This window comes from Polyodon spathula, chromosome 2 (genome assembly GCF_017654505.1).
Source record: "Polyodon spathula isolate WHYD16114869_AA chromosome 2, ASM1765450v1, whole genome shotgun sequence".
NCBI lineage: Eukaryota > Metazoa > Chordata > Actinopteri > Acipenseriformes > Polyodontidae > Polyodon > Polyodon spathula.
Window position 1 is genome coordinate 67,108,609 of NC_054535.1, and position 13,515 is coordinate 67,122,123.

Genomic DNA, 13,515 nt, shown 5'->3' on the forward strand with positions numbered 1-13,515 from the left:
GGAGAGAAGGGAAGACCAGTCCCACCTTCCCTGCCAGTGAGATGCAGAATATGGGACAGGATGTAGAGAGAGGACAGAGCAGCAAGAGTTACAGTGCTATCAGGAGAGAGCCAGATTTCAGTGAGAGCAAGGAATTCAAGAGAGAGTTGGGAGGCAAAGGCAGAGATGAAATCAGCTTTGTTTGCAGAAGAGTGACTGATCCATAGGGCACCAGAGAGAGTGCGGGAGGGGAGAGTGGGAGGGTGGAGAGGCAGAGGGATGAGGTTAGAGGGGTTAGTGGAGCAGCGGTGGAGAGAGGACAGAGGACGGGAGTGAGAGGACAGAATAACAGGGATGTGAGAGACAGTCATAGCAGGACAGGTGAGACAGATAGGTACAGTAATTGTGGGAGCAGGAGCAGTGCGGGGAGTGTACAGACCTGTCTAGTAGTCTACAACCAATGCTTTAAAAACTACTGTATTTACGAAATCAACCAACTATAAATATACCAAAGGGTCAATTTTTACCTGCAAGGTGGAATTGTAGTACAGAATCACAATTTGCCAGTAAATTAGAAAAAATGTATTCTAAATTTAAATCTGGGGGATATGATGACGATACTTTGAAGGAAGCAATGCAGAAAGCTAAATGTTTGATCGTTACTCTTTACTTAAAAGAAAACAGAGTATTAAGAATGATACAACTATTTTGATACAACATTGGTATATTTTAAAAAGTGATTTTTCTCTTAAATAAATAATACAAGATAGTTTGCCATGGTCTGCATTCAAACGTGCTAGAAACATCAGAGACAAACTGGTTCATTCATTTAGTCCTAAAATAGATCAAACTAAAACGTGGTTGCCAACTCCCCCTGACAGTAATTTTGAATGTGGCCATTGTGTGCATTGCTCCAATACAATCAATACCAAACATATTTCCTATCTTAGATCTGGTAAGAAAATAAAAATGAAAGGTTTTATTAATTGCAGCAGTACTGGTGTAATTTATATGTTGACATGCCCTTGTAGGCTGGTATGTTGGTCAGACAAAAAGAGCACACTATGGTTTGTGGGTGTAAAGAAAGTTAATGTACCCGCTCGTGGTGGAAGTTTAGATAAAGCTCTCATTGCAGAGAGAGAGGTATATTGGATACTTGCATTAGAAACATTGGACTTAATGAGGAACAAAAATTTTGTCCCTTAATATGAAATGTAGGTTTGTATTTACTGATATGCGAGATTAGATTTATTGTTGCTATTGCAAGAAAAAGTAATGTGTTAATTGATTACTGATGACTTTTCTTGTGTTTATTGGAAATGTGTTTCGTGAGTTTTAAATGTCCACCTATAGCGAGGAGTTTAATCTTTGTCTCTTGATATGAACTGTGTAATTTAGGTTTAATGTTGTTATGCTAGATTCTGTATATTATTATGGAGCATACTTGATTGTTTCATTAACTTTGTGAAACATGTTAGATATGTTTACTGAGAAATTTTTAAGGTATGAAATAAAGACTATTGCTTTTAGAACCCAGTGTGGATATGGACTTGATTCTAACGGGAGATGCCATCTTTTTTTCCTCTTCGTGGTTGTCCACTATATATATATATATATATATATATATATATATATATATATATATATATATATATATATATACACACACACACACACACACACACACACACACACACACAAAATAGTAATAAGGTTAGGAAACTGATGCAATTAGGGTTCCAACGTATAGTCCATTGATAATATAAGCAGCTGGATCCAACACCTATGGAGAAACACATTAGTATGAGCGAACTCTTCATTGAAACATCATGAAACCTATCGTGTTATTTCAGAATGGTAGAAATGAGTCACTACATTACTTCCTAATTAGAGAATTATGCCATCCAGCTTGTGTGCACTCGGTATTGTTGATGTCCACTCCTTGTTATTGCAGCTGATTAATAAGCTTCATGAACCTGTCAGCTCAAAACAAATGAAATGCACTCCTCTTATAGGGGAGTGATTTGGTTACGGTATTGTGGACACTAGTGATAAATATACAATGACAAATTTAAGCCCTATTATAACCTTCCCTATCAGATAGATGATCAGATTTCCATATGTCTGTACAAAACTTCAGAGATTTCATTATGGTATTGGAAACACTGAAGTAAAACAAGAATAACACTGAAGACATTAGCTGATCTTGGTTGTTGGTTACCAAATTTCTACTAATTTATTCCTGTTATTCCTGTGGTGTTCCACTTGAACTTATTATGGAATGCGTGGCCATTTTTTATCTTCAAGCCTAGAAAATCATTACCAAAAAAAAGAAAATGTTATGTTTAATGAGTTTACATTATTAATGTTCTGTATAGAAGCTTCAAAACTGATACAACCACGCGTCATGAAGATTTGGAAAAATATATCTTTTTTTGTAACTGGAAAAAAGACAATGGTCTAGTACAGGTATATGACAGTTGATCATGTCTTCCCAAGGTTTCAGTAGATTAACGACTAACGAGGGTTGGCAACATTATGACAAGAACCAATAATAGCAAAATGTTTGTTTGTGCACATCAGATATTTCCAGACTCAATTTTGATTCCATTTTCCATTTTTATTTTTACCAAAAAGATTAAGAAGACTAAATGTTAATTGGAAAAATAAAACATAATCAAATATAGCTACCCTTATACAGGAAAGGACCATCTGTCAAAGACAATCCGTAAATAATTACAGCATAAATTGTAAATGTCAATACAGTATTAATCTCATCCCTGTTCAGTAGACTGTAGTTCTACAGTACGTTATCCCCTTGGGCTTGATATGATCAGCCAAGTGTAACAGAAATCCAAGGTTCACAGGATGTCTTGTTTTTAGAGAATGGGATCTTATTTTGATCTTGTCTGAAGAATACCTAGGAATCTGTTGTGGTTCAAGAATACCATATGACAAAATAATAAATAGCAATTGATCACCCCGCTTAAATATCTCTTGGCCTTGAAAGTATGGATACAGATTCACCTCTTCTACCAGCTTTTAGCCTGGAAAAGCAGAAGTGAAGAGGTCTTCATTTCAATGTGAAGTACTTTGTCATGGTTCTGGCTACAAACAGTACAGCACAGATCATTAACACCACTATCCTCTTCCCATAGAGGGTAAGGAATACAGCCTATATGGTAATTCCATTATTAAAGGGAACGAGATTATTTTGTGCATAGAAAAAAACAAACATCCATTGGTTTGCACTGTATATGTGTGATGACTAATGCAAGGGTTAATATGTTAATGTAATGTGTTATTGTGTTGTGGAGGTGCAAGGGTGGGCTCAGACTGAAACAAACACATATGCTTTACTAAGAGGATTGCGGGCATTCGTGTTACATTTATTTAGTCCACCAAATTTTCAGTTTTCATACAACACACATGCTGCAAGCAAACCTATCAAGCCTCATTACAGCAATCTCCATGTACCCTTGTCGGGGAGGAGTATCTTGCATATCTTAATCTAAACTGGGATGGGGGTTACTAAGTGGCATTTTTTATAGGTAGGTGTACTGTACAGTTTTTAAAAGGACCATTACTTGTCAGCTATCACACATTAGTGGCGTGAGATGGGAAAGGCAGCAAAGTTTACTTTGTTTCTCTTATGTACTTAAGTTACCTGTCATCTCAATCTTGTGATAATGACACTGTCCATTTTATTGACCAAGTTAAACAAATAAATAATAAAAATAGCACACAATATATACATAGGGGCAGGGCTCCCTGTCACAAATGCCCCCCCCCCCCCTTGTGCGCAGCACACATGGCCTCAAAGGCCACCTCTCCCCTTAGTACCAAAGTCCCGGTAAATGTTCTGGCCCAGGAACAGGGGCCACCATATGTTATTCTTATAATATTTGTTATACTGAATTCTCCAGTGTGCAAATACATACACAATGAATTCATATAAATACAATAATATTTTAAAAAATAAGTTTGAGATACTGCACAAATAGCAGGGAGACCTCTCCAAAAAGCTGATAACAGCTCATAAAGTACCTCAACATACAAAAAACGTTTAAAAAATACATACAACTATATTCCATCAGTCTGGCACATGACCGTTTATTATACAGACACCTATTCCAGATGCCAGATTCCCTGTAGACAGTTAATGACAAATGACTTCTCAGTAGACAAATGTAAGATACAGAACAAATAAAATAAAACTTGCTCGAGAAAAAATCATAAAGGCTTCTACTATGCAAGTCATAAAAGCTTCTACTTTACAAATTTGCAGCTGTTCTGTAATGACAGCTATTGGTTTGCCAGTTTGTGTGCTAGGTAACCCACAGAGATCCAAAGTATTGTGTGTTACTACAGAAGTAATCTCAGTGCAGTACACACATTCGTGGATACAGTTGTCTAAAACAAATGTATATCAAATAATAGGAACCTAATCATAGTTTTAAAATAGTGCAAAATGAAAAGGCAGTTAAATGTGCAGGGTTAGAAAGAAACTTTCAAGGGAATTCAACTTGCAGTGCTGTTCTTTATATAGCAATATACTGTGCCATCTCAAGATAAGCAGGAATATAGCCTTCAGCTTGGCTAATAGCACCAGAATAATTCTGAATATCTGTGTTTACATTAAAAAAAAATGTAATCACAAAATAAGCTTTTTTGTACTTTCTCTTAGTATTATTTAGACAAGCTAAAAGAAATTGAATATATTCACTGACAAACATTTTGACAAGTTTTTTTTCAATGTCTTCAAATTATTATCAAGCCTGAATGTTACACTACTTTGGAAACAACAACAATGCATACTATTTATAACATACATAAAAAGTCCTGCACAGCATACAGTTACAGCTGGGTGAGAATGTGAATCAACTGCTTTAGTCTTGTCATTGTGTTCTGAAATGCTACTGCTGAACCACATCCTGAAACCAAAGTTTGCTAAGTATATACTTCAGTATATTTAGAATGTGTGCCAAGCAGTTTGATAGTGCTAATATTTATTTCCTGTTTTGTACAGTTTTTGAGGGAGACAGGGATTAACCATTAACTTCCAGAAAACAAATCTGACTCATGCAAGCTGGAAACTGTTTAAAATACTTGTTGACTTGTAACTGTGTGTGATTTGAATGCAGCCATCTGATCTAAACATAAGAAATGTGTGAAAAAGAAAATAGGTGAAATGTTTGATGAGGTGTCTATGATTTCCCATTCCACTGTCACCATGTTATACATCCATCTTTGCCTATGTGTGATTTTCCACACTGCCAATAGAGACAATGGCTGGTTTGGAAAAATCTATATCTTTCTTCTGGGGGACTTGCTGCAGCTTCCATCTGTGCATGAGAAACCACCTTTTATGCCATTTACTCAAGAGGAATTGCACAAACTGACTGGCAATATGGGACCTGTGCAAATTGTTCACATATGATGAACTCACAATTAATATTACCCAGAAGCAGGGCTGGGTTTATGCAATCTGCTTAACCATGCCAGACTCGGAGCCACCAACAAAACCGATCACATTTTGTTGAGTAAAAAACTGATACCAATCAAGGGAGGAGATATTTACAGCTGCAAAATCTAAATTATCCAACACATGAAACATTTAGATGACAAAGATGGAAATTCAACCTGTCTCATGCCTACAGTAGACACCCGTAATCAGATACAGACCGCTATACTTGATAGTATGCCTGGGGAGGACATTCATCTTGTGGCAATGGATACTATAGACTGCCTTCCTTCCTGCCACGAAAAAGTGCTGAAAAAAATTGAAAGCTTATAAGCTACAAACTAGCATAAGAGTGAAAATAGGTTGTAGGCTGATGCTTTGGAAAAATATCCACATTACCACTGCCCTTATCAGTGGTGCAATAGGGAAACTTCAAGCTGTTTCCTATTATCTAGAAAACCCCATGATGGTGAAAACCATAACCATCCATATTAACAATGTACACACAGACATACCTTTGAAAGTCAAAGTTTGAAGTCATGGACAGGGCCTACATTGTTCAAGAGCAGTTTCCAGTCATCGGTGCTCACTCAATCACCATTCATAAATGCCAAGGCATGATACTCAAAAAGGTGATGATGGACCTTGGTAACTCCATTTTCTCCTGTGGCCAAAGTTTTGTAGCACTTTCTAGAGTTACTTCTTTAAGTGGCTTCCACCTTATAAACTTTGACCGCACCTGCATTAAAGCACTTCCATCTGCAGTTGCAAAGTACAGCAGGCTGAGAAGTCTTTACTGCCCTGAATTGATAAGCTTGAAGGAGATCAACACGCACAAGGGATCCATGGTGAAGGATCATGTGTATTTCGTACGTCAAGCCATCAACAGTGTTCAGGGATAACAAAAGCTACCACATTGTGAGGGAACATTTGCAATCACACATTCAATCAGAGGTTTGAGCAACACTCATCTCACCGCCTGCTATGCAAACACTTGCTATGCAACATGTCTTCTTCACTGTCAACTCATTAAAACAGAGTGAGCAACAAACCCTTTTGTTACCAACTAAGATGTGGTTGAGTTTCTCACCAAATTGTCAGACTTGCCCAGAAATATGTTACCACAAGGCACGGCATGCTATGTACAGAATGTTGGTACCGCACATCAAGAAGTGAGGCATGCTTACACTCTGCATGTACCTGATGGTGCACATTCCATGTGTTTGGAACAACTTTAATATGGAGCACAAGTGGTCACCTATTGATGGTGGCAGATGTGACCACTGCCAAATATCTACACTACTTAAACGCAAAGTCCTTCAGTCAGCAGGAAGAATGCTTGCAGTCCATCTTGTTCTTTGGCAAACCAAACAGGAATATTACAAAGTGACAAGATGTGAAGTTTACTGGTGTGCACAGGAGTTTATACGCAAAGGAGGAGATGTCGCTTCAGGACATTTCCTCTCAGCTCGTGGCACTACAAAGTGTGTGCATGCAGAGGACACACTTATTGAAGTCAAACCATGGCCAAGAAATGCAAAAGACATGCACATGGCCTTTTATGAACATATGTAATGCTTTAAGATTGGACTATATTGATCAAATCACAAGATTAGTAGGCAAAAAACAGAATAATTTCTACAATGAATATGTTCATGTAATTCACTTTAGCATTCATATGCATATTTAAGTTTGTAACCAAGTACAAATTAGTAGAATGTTGAAAACTTTTGGAAATGTACATTATTTTTTTACCATTGCTATGCTTTTATACTTTTGTACCAATGTAAAAATCATTAACTAGACTAGACTTAACATTAATAAAGACATTTCAATTCTTTTGTACTACCTATTTGCATAGGTAAGTTTGAAACCTATTAAAAAAACTAACAAACAAACCACAAAAAAACAAAAACTTTGAATGCTATGAAAATAGTTTAATATAACTTTGCATTGAAATGCTTTTGCCATTATACTTACACACACACACACACACATACATACAACATACATAGCAATTAAGTGAAAAAAAGAAGTGATATCTGAAACAAAAACACATTGGAAATGTGAAAAATTGCCAAATTATCTAACATGCCAAGTTTCAAGAAACCACTGGGGCAACCTTGCCCAGCACAAAGCAAACAAACAAAAAAAAAAAAAAAAAATACAAGCTAAGTTAGTAGAAACAATTGGGGCAACCTTGGCCCCCAGTGGTTTTACAGTTGTGCCTATTTGCTTTGTGCTGGGCAAGGTTGCCCCAATGGTTTCTTGAAACTTGGCCTGTGTTTTTGATATCTCCACTTTAAATGGCTGGGCACTTGTGATAATTCCGCATTTTTTCAAATTTCCAATGTGTTTCTGTTTCTCATGATATACACTGTTGTTTTATTGTTAAATCCATTTCATCAGAAAGGACCTTAGTAGGCCAAAGGAAAGTTTTAAACATAATGTAAAGAAAAATAACCAGAGCTTATTGACTGTCCATTGCTTTTTAAACTCTACCCCATGTGCGCTGACAAAAGTGACGTTACTGGTACTATAGGAATATTTCAATCCCTATAAGTTTCATCATTTTTTTTGCCCACGCCCCTAACCCCCCATGCATGCTTTGAACACTTTTTAGAAAATGTGAACATTAGGCATACTATATATTGTGTTGTCACGATGAAAGTGCTGTTGATGTTCACTGTTTTTAATTGAGACTAAACAAGAGCCTTGCTCAGCCATGTTTTCAAAGCAAACAGCAGCTACACTTTTTGTTTGAAACACACACATTTTCAAAAAACACATTGGGTCAACTGCAACGAACTGAAAGTAGCGTACTAACCCTGTACTAATCCCGTTGTTACTAAACTAGTACGTAAGTTAATACCAATTGCAACAAACTTGGTGCTCAAGATAGTCCCCAGCTGCGTTCTAAAAAAATGATCTCAATTGCAAGGAACCCAAAATAACTGCTGCTGCCCTCTAGAGGATATTAAGTACGAGATTAAGTTAGTCTAACCCTTTCTATAGACTAACGATTTATAGTACCATACTAAATGGAACAAATGTGAAAAACCCCAAAATGTACTGACAATTTTTGTAACTGAACAATTCATAATCACAAATCCATACCGTGTACCTGTATTTTACATATGAAAGACATATTTACTTGCATATTTTTTTTTATATATATATATAAGAGATGTCATTGCTGCCATTGCAATATATTCGTGTAACGTTGGAATAAGTTTCATGACATTATAACAATACGAAACTACTTTCACAGCGGAAAAATATTACAATTCCGTTTAAAACGATTTATTACAAATATCATGAAATAACTGATAATATATTTAAAGCTGTATAGTAATTATGTATTACCCATATGGAACGGAATTGCAATATTTAATATATGAATAATATATTTTTAAGTTATATATAACATGTTATATGTATACTTGTGTCAAAGTATGCTTTTAGTAGGCAATGCTACATATTAGTAGGCTGTAGCGTGCATGGGGTAGGGGTCGGGACTGGTAGGTGACACAACACAAGAATATTGCTGCACTCGTAACGAAAGGGTGGCTCTACAGTGGATTGGCGCTGGAGGTGCCGGTTTCAATCTCTGCCTGTGCAATACTTTTTTTTTTTTTTTAAATAAATAAATATTGTATTTAATGTTTAGACTACACACAACACCAAACAATACCCACTGGGTTCATTGCCCCTGGCGGAGAAAAGGACTGTGCCACAAGATGACCACTCATTGGTAGGGCCCGTGTTGTTCTTGAGAGGCTCTCCGAAGTGACATACTGAGTGCAGCTGCCGCCCTGAGGTCGAGCGGTCCTACGCCACAAAAACCGTTTGGCTCCATACCGCCTCGAAACAAACTCGGTTTCCCCCAGAGCCAGCCTGGAGGCCGGCTCCTGGAACAGAGAAAGCATTTCCCCCTTGCCACAACCAACTTGGTCGCCAGCTGGTAGCCCAAGTAGGAGCACTCTGGCTACCCCCTCATCCCCCCTCCCACACACATCCTAAACCTGTAATGGCACAACATCAAAGGAGGTATGTGACGGGGAACTCCCCGTCTATATGAACATGCTTGGAACTGGCAGGGAGGGGGTTAAATTTCTCCCTGCCAGAAAAACAAGTGAGAATGTGGCTGGAGCCCTAATTGAATAATTATTGATTAACTGGGCTCCAGCCACAGGGGATAAAAGCCAGGGGAGAGGCCCTGGCTGGCAGTAGAGTAGAGTAGAGTGTGAGTAGGTAGTGTGTGTGTGTGTGTGTGTGTGTGTGTGTGTGTGTGTGTGTGTGTGTGTGTGTGTGTGTGTGTGTGTGTGTGTGTGTGTGTGTGTGTGTGTGCGTGCTGTTTTTCTGTTTTTCTGTTTGGAGTGTGTTTCTTTCTTTGGGAGTCTGCTTTTATGTTGGAGAGTTTTTTTGTTTAGAATTAAAGGAAAACCTGGAACTGACTGTTTATTTTGTAAGTTCATTTTGGTTATTTATTTTTGAACCTCTTTTTGTTGGCCCTTGTGCCTGTTTGTTTGACTATTTTTGTTTAATAAAGAACTTTATTTTGCCTTTTACTCTGTCTCTGAGCCTCAATCCACTCACCAGCCTGTCACAAGGTACTTGTCTCAGCTCTCTGAATTCTTGCTGTCGTGGTAACAGTTGCCTTATTCTCCTGTTGTCAGGGGAACATTCAGAAGATAGTGACAATATCATATTCAGATGTTGCACTATAATCTAGTAAGCAGATAGTTATTTCAAAAACTAATGTTTTGTATCAGATAAAGCATTTTGAATTAAGAAAAATAAATAATGTCTATAGATATAAAAGTGGTTAATTATATTCTTACTATTGTATTTTTTTATTATTATTATTTAACTGGATACTGTAAATTCATTATAGAAACCGTTACCAACCTGTTAATATAGTGTATTAGCATGGGATTTCAGAATGTTGTTTGTATGTGTATATGTGCAAAAAGTGATTTATATATAGAGCTGTGTGGGTTTCTATCTTCAACAATACAACATTGTATGACTTCAGTGATTCAGAGTCGTAATTCAAAGTCTCTGCACATTAGTTTATTCACTGATAGAAGTTATGCAATCTAGCTCACTGCTTGCTCTGGGCTCCCTCTGCTGGTAAAACTGAGTTTTTCCATCACGTCTTTCATTGCTGTTACTTCCTGTAAATAGCTCACAATGTTGGGACACAACTGCCTCTCCTGTGTGTCTGTCGTACTTCACGTTCTCAGACTGGCTCAGTTCAGAGCCATCCACACCATTCTGATTTTTAATGCCTTTGAGGTGTTCAAGATATTTTTCATAAACACTAAGACTAGAGCCTTGTTCTGTCTTGCAATTGGTGTTGAAATCTCAGAACTATCAGATTAAGGTAGAATAGTATGAGTATGTATTTTCTTTTGATAAATCTTTTTTCTTTTTTCATTGGCATACTCTACATTTAAATTCAATATTTGGCTATTGTCTTCTTTACAAAGCTTTGCTATTCCAATCAGTGAACATCCACAATTCATGCACCAGTTGATCCAAACTTGAACATTCGGGACAAAATCTGAACATATTGTTTGAATTGTGTTGAGCAGTGTGGACAAGATTATGCTTTGTGCAGTTCAGATATGGGGCTTTGTCTTCCTTTCCCTCCATGATACTGCAGTGCTCTTTATCCAGACCCATACTGTTCACTATGAAAGTCCTCCCTGTGCTTCTTTCCATCATTTCAATTGTGTCTCCATTCATTTGATAATCCTCCTTATGTGTTTTTAAATCTGAACCTTGATTTACTTTCAGATCTTTTACAGTTCTGCATGATTCAAAAGCCAGTCACTGTTTTCTTGATTTACCTCAGCAGTGTTGCAGTACTTCAGATTTTCTGAAGCATACAATGTAGATGTTGTACTACTGTCTTCCTTGGTTTCCCAAGCATAGTGTTTTAAATGCAGACTGGAGGTAGCGCCCGTCACCTTGTGCATTTGATTCTCTGGAACATCTACTGACCCAAATCAGTTTATCACAGACTCATTTGTTACTGTTCTGGCAGAACTTTTCCCTGAGCACTCATCAAGATCTATGTGGTGTGAAGGATGGTCACTTGTAGTGGACCTATTTGGAAACACATAAGGGTATTCTTCATCAGAATTATCATGAAGAAGACACCAAAAATAATTTTCATTCTGGTCACGAATAGTTTTGTTTACAGAGCAATCAGATGCAAGTGGATGCATTCTCTCTAAAATTACATTTTCACTAGACTTGGTTTATTTGATTAATTTAATCAACATAATCAGGACTAGTCACCTGTCTGCAGTTCATTTCTTAGACCTCAGTACAATAGTCACACTCAGAAACATTTTTATAGCTAGAGCCATAATAAGTAGATGATTTTTTTCCATTCAAATGAGTCCTGGTATATCCATTTCTGCCTCTCATTATAACCAGCGTAGGTTCATTTTTCAGAATCTGCCTTATTGATCTGTAAGTCCACAGGCTGAAGAAGAGACCTGCTGGCCCACAGACTTGGTGAAGGACTGGCTGGGGACGGGCCCAGGGAAGCTGATTGAGAATCTTTGGTGTGAGTTGAAGAAAGCTGAGCACAAGAGAAGTCCTCAGAATTTGAATGAACTGGAACAATTTTGCATTGATGAATGGTCAAAATCATTGAAGAATCATGCCAAAAGCTCATTGACAAATACCCTAATAGTTTAAAAGAGGTTATTATTGCTAAAGCTGCCTCAACTAGCTATTCATTTCATTTTCCTAGTACAAATAATTTTGAATTAGCAATTTTAGTGTTTTGAAAATAAATGCTGAAATAGATCATTTCTAGGACATCTATTTTTTATAACTTTTCTTTCTCATCCACAAAAGCAAAGCGTTTGCTACAAAATATTTTTTAAATAATTATTTGTTTTCAAGAATTTTATAGAAATTATAAATTTCCATTGGGGTATGCAATACTGACATAAAAAAAAAAAATGCAGTTCTGTATGTATTTATTTATTTGGACATACAAACAACGATTCAAAATTCACTTTACAAAGTTCATAAGGCTTAAGTTCCAGCATTTGTCAGTCCATAGGAAAGTTTTTTTTTATTCCTCCCAGAGTTCAGTTTACAAACATGGATTAAACAACAAATCAATTCATACAAATAAATGACAACAAACAACTACAGATAGAAATACACAATGCCTACGTAATCTGCACATACCACCATCTTTGTGTCAATAGTGTACTATGACTTAAAAATAGTTCTGCAGCGAATCTAGCTTAGACCAAACCACAACAAACTGTATATCAAGATATGACCAGGTATGTTTCTTTCTCAAATATACTAAGACATGTGATCTTTTTTTATACAAATGGCTGTCTTCTTTGCATCATATAATTGTATCCAGTAATATGTTGTGATCAGGTCTTTTATGTGTCATGCAGTTTGTCTCTGAGTTATGTTGCCTTGTTTCATTTGGTTAAGTCATTTATTCTTTTATGCTTGTTGAATATTACTGCTGTATGCCTTAAGGCCATTGCACACTGGATCTGTTCCGTAATTTATCATCCATCATTCCCTCATCTATAAATTGAGTTGATTGCACACCAGATGTATTTGTGTACTCGCACATTCAGCACAAGGATACAGACAACTTTGCCAACCTCCTCTACTATTGAAGGTCAGGCGTTTTCCTACAGTAAATATTAATTCAGTTAAATATGGATTACGAAACCGATACAGTGGGCAGTGCCCTTTAATAGACAAAGGCATTTTGGCATTGTTACTTTGTCACAACAGCCTCATGTCATTTTGAACGGTGATATTCTACCATGAATATGGATCCAACTCAGCAGCTAGGTCAGCAACACATGCCAATATGACGGACAACAGGGGTCATTCAGAGATACAAAGCAACACAATTAAACTGTGTTAACATTCGCTATAAGTGTGATACTAAGGTCACAGTACTGCAAAGTTTGCTACTAACATGTCAAATGATTGTGCTTCCAAATTAATTTCATGCTGTGCATATACTGTAGGCATTGCTTAAACCCTAACATATATAA